At 44.1% G+C, this 7,855-nt stretch overlaps 1 pseudogene; it reads left to right on the top strand.

Moving 5' to 3' along the window:
• The first annotated feature begins 317 nt into the window (after nt 1-317).
• LOC139000801 (ATP-dependent RNA helicase DDX39A-like) lies at nt 318-7,505 on the top strand (annotated as a pseudogene).
• The last annotated feature ends 350 nt before the right edge of the window (nt 7,506-7,855 follow it).

Here is a 7,855-nt window from a genome sequence, read left to right as displayed (position 1 = left end):
TTCATAAATTGAAATCCTATCATGCCAGGTAATGGGATTAGGAGCTGGAGCTTTGGGATGGGATTAGGTCCTGGGGGTGGAGCCCTCATGATGGGATTAGGTCCTGGGGGTGGAGTCCTCAGGAGGAGATTTGTGCCCTTATAAAGGCGGCCTGAGAGAGCTGCCTGTCTCATTCCCCAAGTGAGACTGCAACAAGTCGGAGGTCTGCCATTGAAAGAGGGCCCTCACTGACCGACCGACCATATGGGGCGCTCTAGCTCGAGTGGACTCTCCCAGCACGCGCGCGCGAGCGCCGAGGCGAACGGCCAACCAGTATGATGGCGGAACAGGATGTGAAAAACGAGCTTCTGGATTATGAGGAAGATGAAGAGCCCCGGGCTCCTACAGAGAGCACCCCAATACCCCCAAGAAAGATGCCAAGGGGTCCTACTTTTCCATCCACAGCTCTGGCTTCCTGGACTTTCTGCTGAAGCCTGAGCTCCTGAGGGCCATAGGGGACTGTGGCTTTGAGCATCCATCTGAGGTTCAGCACCAGTGCATCCCCCAAGCTGTTGGGAGCCATTATAAATCACATATACATCTCCAGCTTACAACAATAGGTTTCTGGCTCCTCCAAGCCAACTCCTGGTTTGGCCTGGAGTTAAAAGTTAACCTTGCGATTTAGCCTGGAGTTAAAAGATAACATACCCTCACCCTAAGCACAAAGCAAGCTACATCTCCGCTGATAAGCTGCGACATTCCAAAGCCTGTTACATCCTTAACGACTTCCTTTGCCCAACCCCCTCCTCTAGAAACAACATAAATACCACCCGCTGTAAAAATAAAACTGAGGCTTGATTAGAACTTTGTCTTGCCTCCATTTCTTCGCGTCTCCTATCCTCTCATTCCTTTGCAGGATTTGGTGTGGTGTACCCACGAAGCGTGCCCTGCAGGTCGGGGCATAACTGGCGCCCAACCGTGGTCTCCGCTCTCCAATCCTCCTCAGGAACGTTCACTTTTTATGTCCGGCCGGACCTCCCTTTGGCACCACTGGGATCGCCCTGTGAGTCAGCCTGCTTTTTTCCTGGTCGCCGCTTTGCTTACCCGCTTTGCGAGTCAGACCTGTTGCTTTGGTAAGTGAACGCATTCATTTTGGATAGGCATTCTCTTCCCTCATTGTCTCCCCCCTTGTCTCCTGCCTCTAGTCCACTTTGAGTACTCTCTTGTCATTTCGGGGAAGAGTGAAAGGTACCCGATTTCGGCGGAGAGAACTCCGAATCACTCAGGCTTGTCCATTGGTTTCGTTCCACGTGGTTGACTCCTTCCAAAAACCCTGCGTTCACCTTGTCTTAGTGGTCTTTCTGAGAAAATGGGGACTCCAGCTGAGACTCTGAAGTAAGTGTTTTTGCCTACTTTAAAGCTTAAACCGTCCACCCAAAATTAGAAGTAAACCAGAAAAAACTTGTGTCACTGTTACTCCGGGAAAACTCCTTGCCTACTTAAAAATGCAAGCCGTCCACCTTGTGAGCACTCATGGGGTGCCTGACTCCCGACTGGTGAATGCCTGAGGGTCCTAGCAGGTTACCTGCCGCACAAGGGTCCGAGTTGGCGGGTTATACCAACCGGCTGTTTACGTAGGAGGAGCGAGCTGCAGAAGCAGCTCCGAGGAAGGCACTTGAAAACAAGTTTCGATCTGGGGAGCTCTGATTCAGGGGCCCGAGTTGGCGGATTATACCAACCGGTTGCTTACGTAGGAAAACACACCTGTGGCATAAACAGGACTGAAGTAGTCTCAGCAGAGAATTTCAACATCCAGACCTATGACACGTGAAGAGGGGCCTCTCTTTTGAGGTGACGGTTGGCATCTTCCTCGCTGGTTCGTCTCCTTGTCGACTCCTGGGCTGACCTGGCACGGGGTTTATACGTCCCGGAGGCTTACGTGGAAGAGGCTAAGACATGGGTCAGGCTCTGAGTTCTCATGACCTGTTTCTTAAAGGACTCAGGGAGTCCCTCAAGGCGCGAAGATTTAGGGTTAAAAAGAAAGATTCAAAAGGCTTCTTGAAGGACTCAGGGAGTCCCTCAGAGCACGAAGATTTAGGGATAAAAAGAAAGATTTAAAAGGCTTCTTTACTTTTAAGAAATGAAACCCCGCTGCCGAATCTCTCTCTGGTTCGGAGAGATTCAGAGATGGCAGGAGAGGGCAGAGCTGTGGGCTCTCCTGCAATGAGATTACTTGGTGTTTTATTTAAAAATTACTGGAGAACATCTTATGACAACCAAACTTTGGCTAAGATTACCTTGGGTGCTAGCCATGACTTCAGAAAGCAAAATAGGAAAAAATTTAAAATGTCTTCTTCTATTAAGCATGACTTTGGGAACAAATACGCCATCTAAGTCATTTGCTAAAACTTCCCCCAAAGCAGGATATGTAGGGGAAAGGAAAAAGGAACACATGGCGATCCTATATGGACGCCTCCTCCCCAGTATTCAAATTTAAAATCTCCTTCTCGTAATTAAAAAAGTTTTACAAAATTTAGAAAATGCGTCTGGGATTTCTGTTCACATGTAAAGAGAAAAACTGGCTTGGAACTAAAAGTGCGCATCATCCGATTTTGGACATTTAGGTAGAGTTTTGAGCTAAAAATCTCTTTACAAATGTACAGAATAAAACCCAAGACTGATTATTTCCTAAGAAAAATGGCATATTTGAGCCAGGGAAGAAATGCAGGCTGGCTCTAGCAATAAGATTGGTATATTTCCATAATAAAGAGTGATTTTTGAAATATTAATAAAGCCTGTTCCAAAGTTAATCTTAAAAGCCTCAAAGAAATTTAGTAAAATTGTCTGTTATAGAAAAGTTACCAAAATAACTGCCTTAAAATAATAATCTAGATTTGAATCTCAAGAATTATTGATCTATATTAATTATAAAAATCTAAGTAGCCCGGTAAAAAACCGGCCCTTTGTTAATTGAAAAGGCTGGCCAAAACATTTCTAATGAGAAAAGGGGCTAGTTGCTTCCCACCTGTAGCAAATTCTTAAAGAATGTGGTCAATTTACATCTGATTAATCCAGGCTAGGCCAAACCTGTTCTTCCAGGGAAAACAGCCCCCCCTTTCCTCCCCCAGGCCAATATTGAAACTTCCCACCGACTAGCAAGAGGCAGGAAGCAATGTATCTACAACCTTGTTTGTTGGCCTTCCCCAGAGGAAAAATTATGGTCGTTTTAAATTCAAAGGCTGGGGCCAGGCCTGCCTTGCCAGCCTCAAGTGTGGTTTTCCAAATCTGCTGTGAAATTTAAGACCTTGGAGTTTATACCTAGGTATCTTGAAGTGACATAATACTGAATTAAATAAAATCTAAGTGTACTTCGTACAAAATCTAAAGAACAGAATTAAATCTGTTGGTTGATTATGTCCTGCATTTTTTGAAGTTTATTCCTAAAAATGTCACTGATTGAGAAATGCTAAATATTTAACTTGCCAGCTACGAGTTTAAAGTTCTGGTTGAATAAATTTGGAAAAATCATATAATTATAGTAAAATTTCAACATTTGTCTAATTGAAAAAAGAGGATAAATTTTGTAATCCCAACCAAAATTTTTAAATATAAAGATCAGTTTAAATTTAATTGATATCTCTTAATAATTATAAAAGGTATATAATCTTTAAATCATATATACACATATATATTTGATGGTCTTCCAAGTTAGATTTCAAAACTATAACCAAGGAATGACTTTGGGACATTTTATGGGCCCTGAAATGTTTTCAAAAGTTTATTCTCTCTTCTTAAAGGTTTTTTAATAAAGCCAATTTAATATACTTGAAATCACATGGAAAGCTTTATCAAATATAAATTAATAAATATATTTTAGGTTTTTGCCTCTGAGAAAGGGCAAAACAAGTAATTTTGTTTAATATTTCTTAAAATACAGCAGTGGAATTTTAAGATGTAATTTGAAATAACAAAAGCTCCTCACCGCTGCATATTAAATTAGGCTGGAGGTGGGGCAGCATTTGTCCCTTGTGAATCAAAAGTTTACTAAATACTAAATTTACTTGCTTCGCTTTGCCTTTTTAAAATAATCACTTGAAATATATAGCTTTGCGACAGTATTTGTTAAAATCTCAAAGGCAACCATGTTTCTTACATTTGTTGCTTGTGTGAGAAAGAAAGCTGTCTGGAAGGAAATAAAAAGGTTTCCTTCAGATGCCTAACTAAAATTAAAAATCAATATATTGGGCCTCAAAAGCTAAATTAAATAATTTGTGTTTTGTCTCCTTAAACAAAGTTTATGTAAATTTACCCAAAAACTAATACCAGAAATTTAATTAAGGTCATTTACTGTCCATAACTTAGGAGAAGCAAAGTTAAAAGAATAAATGCTATTTCAAACTGACTTAAAATTGGCAAATTGGGTTAAATGGATATTCAGGGGAACTTAGTTGTCACCTACTAAAAGATAAACTTTTACAATTTTTATATAAGACCTCCATCATTATACCAAAAAATACTACGCAGGAACCAATTCCTGGAGCTTTAACTGTTTTTACTGATGGGTCATCAAATGAGAAAGCTGCCTAGCATACTATAAATTCTGACAGAGTCAGGGAAGCCCTAGTTCAGAACCAAATTGAAGAATTCATTAGAAACATGTATCCTCCCCTCCACTATCACCCTTTAGCCTTACCTAAATCACCAGGAGTAGATCTAGACACCCAAACCTCTGATATCTTAGAAGCCACACTCCGTGCTTTAAATGCCTCCAATCCATCCCTTGCAGAAAACTGTTGGCTATGCATGACCCTAGGTACACCTATGCCCCTTGTCATTCCAGATGACATCAGTAACATCACTTCTAATAACAATTGTACCCTCAGTTTACCCTTTAGAACTCAACCTGTTGCATTCAACTTTTCCTCATGTCTACGAAAACCCCCTTAGCTTTGTTAACTGCTCTCCCGTTCACAATCACAGTTCCTCCCTTTGCCCCGCTCCTGGACGAGTGTTTGTATATGGAGGTAATATGGCCTATACAGCTCTACCTTTAAACTGGACAGGATTATGTGTTCAGGCTAGTATTCTCCCTGACATTGATATTATTCTAGGGGGAGAACCTGTCCCCCTACCCAGCCTTGATTACATTGCTGGACGCAGTAAGCGGGCTGTCCAATTTATTCCTTTACTTACAGGACTGGGAGTCTCTGGAGCTGTGGCCACTGGCACAGCTGGATTAGGAACCGCATTACATACCTATAATAAATTATCTAATCAGTTAATTGATGTTCAGGCTCTTTCAGGTACTATCAATGATCTCCAAGACCAAATTGACTCCCTAGCAGAAGTAGTTTTACAAAATAGAAGAGGATTAGATTTACTTATAGCAGAGCAGGGAGGAATATGTTTAGCCCTACAGTAACGCTGCTGTTTTTATGCCAACAAATCTGGAATCGTCCGAGACAAGATAAGAAAACTCCAGGAAGACCTGGTGAAAAGGCGAAGAAAGCTGTTCAAAAACCCCCTTTGGAGCGGACTCAATGGCCTACTCCCCTACCTGCTTCCTGCACTTGGCCCCCTTGTCAGCTTACTGTTAATTTTAACCTTTGGTCCATGGGCTTTTAAGAAACTGACAAGTTTTGTCAAACAGCAAATTGATAGCATCCTGGCCAAACCCATTCAGGTTCACTACCACCGTTTAACTACTATAGACCGAGAACGTGATTATGATTGCCAGAGCTCCCTCCCCACGGGGACAGCATAAAGCCAGAGGAATGCTTACCTACACTCTATATAGAGGTATGGTATGGGTACCGTCTGGGTGCAGGGCAAAGCACTGCAAGGGAAGGTCAAAACAGAAAATCAAAATTTTCTCGACCGCCTCTGGATTTCTCTGTGAGCACACCTGGTTTGCATAGAGGTTGGTATCCATACATATATAATTGTTGGCTCTGCCTCTCCTCCCCAAAAGATACCAAGAGCCACCAGAGGTGAGATCTGCCGATCTCATGGGAGGAACCAGGTCACTACTCCCCCAGTCGGTTAATGCCCACCCTTAACTAAATGGTAAGGGAGGAATTGTTGGGAGCCATTATAAATCACATATACATCTCCAGCTTACAACAATAGGTTTCTGGCTCCTCCAAGCCAACTCCTGGTTTGGCCTGGAGTTAAAAGTTAACCTTGCGATTTAGCCTGGAGTTAAAAGATAACATACCCTCACCCTAAGCACAAAGCAAGCTACATCTCCGCTGATAAGCTGCGACATTCCAAAGCCTGTTACATCCTTAACGACTTCCTTTGCCCAACCCCCTCCTCTAGAAACAACATAAATACCACCCGCTGTAAAAATAAAACTGAGGCTTGATCAGAACTTTGTCTTGCCTCCATTTCTTCGCGTCTCCTATCCTCTCATTCCTTTGCAGGATTTGGTGCGGTGTACCCACGAAGCGTGCCCTGCAGGTCGGGGCACCAAGCCATCCTGGGCATGGATATCCTGTGCCAGGCCAAGTCTGGAATGGGTAAGACTGCAGTCTTCGTGCTGGCCACCCTTTAGCAGATCGAGCCCATCAATGGACAGGTGGCCGTGCTGGTCATGTGCCACACTCGGGAGCTGGCCTTTCAGATCAGGAAGGAGTATGAGCGCTTCTCCAAGTACATGCCCAGTGTCAAGGTGTCCGTGTTCTTCCGGGGGTCTCTCCATCAAGAAGGACGAAGAGGTGTTGAAGAACTGTCCCCACATTGTGGTGGGGACTCCAGGTCGCATCTTGGCACTCGTGCGGAACAGGAGCCTCAACTTGAGAAATGTGAAGCACTTCCTGCTGGACGAGTGTGACAAGATGCTGGAGCAGCTAGACATGCGGCGGGATGTACAGGAGATCTTTCGCCTGACACCACGCGAGAAGCAGTGCATGATGTTCAGTGCCACGCTGAGCAAGGAGATCCGGCCTGTCTGCAGGAAGTTCATGCAAGATCCCATGGAGGTGTCGGTGGACGACGACACCAAGCTCACGCTGCATGGGCTGCAGCAATACTATGTCAAGCTCAAAGAGAGAGAAAAGAACCATCAACTCCTTGACCTCCTGGACGTGCTAGAGTTTAACCAGGTGGTGATCTTCGTGAGGTCGGTGCAGTGCTGCATGGCCCTGGCCCACCTACTCGTGCAACAGAACTTCCCAGCCATCGCCATCCACAGGGCCATGGCCCAGGAGGAGCACCTAGCATGCTACCAGCAGTTCAAGGACTTTCAGCGGCGGATCCTGGTGGCCACCGATCTGTTTGGCCGAGGGATGGACATTGAGCGAGTCAACATCATCTTCAATTATGACATGCCTGGGGACTCGGACACCTACCTCCACCGGGTGGCCCGTGCCGGGCGCTTTGGCACCAAAGGCCTGGCTATCACTTTTGTGTCTCATGAGAATGATGCCAAAATCCTCAATGAGGTTCAGGGTCGGTTTGAAGTCAATGTGGCGGAGCTTCCTGAAGAAATGGACATCTCCACATACATGGAGCCGAGCCGCTAACCACACACCTGATATCTCGGGACCATCCTGCTTCCCACGTGCTGCTTCAACTCCTCTTTCTAGGCAACAGTGCGGCTTTCTTGCTCTGTTCAAACACTGTACATTTGTGTAACAATAGATTTGCATTATGGAAAAAATAAAAATATGGGCTTGTAATTTGCTTCCTCACCCCATTTTTTCAAGTCAGATATATATATTGCTAGATTGATAGAAATATTCCAACTATTATACCGAGAATTCTTGTCTACCCCTCACCAGTTCTCCCTAATGTTCCATTAGCATGGAACTTTTGTTAAAACTAAAATGTCTGCGTATTATTATTAACTAAGCTGCAAATTTTATGCAGATTT

This window comes from Myotis yumanensis, unplaced genomic scaffold (genome assembly GCF_028538775.1).
Source record: "Myotis yumanensis isolate MYYU_CA2020_CCGP unplaced genomic scaffold, mMyoYum1.0.hap1 SCAF_30, whole genome shotgun sequence".
Taxonomy (NCBI): Eukaryota; Metazoa; Chordata; class Mammalia; order Chiroptera; family Vespertilionidae; genus Myotis; species Myotis yumanensis.
This window is presented reverse-complemented; position numbering and strand designations above follow the sequence as displayed.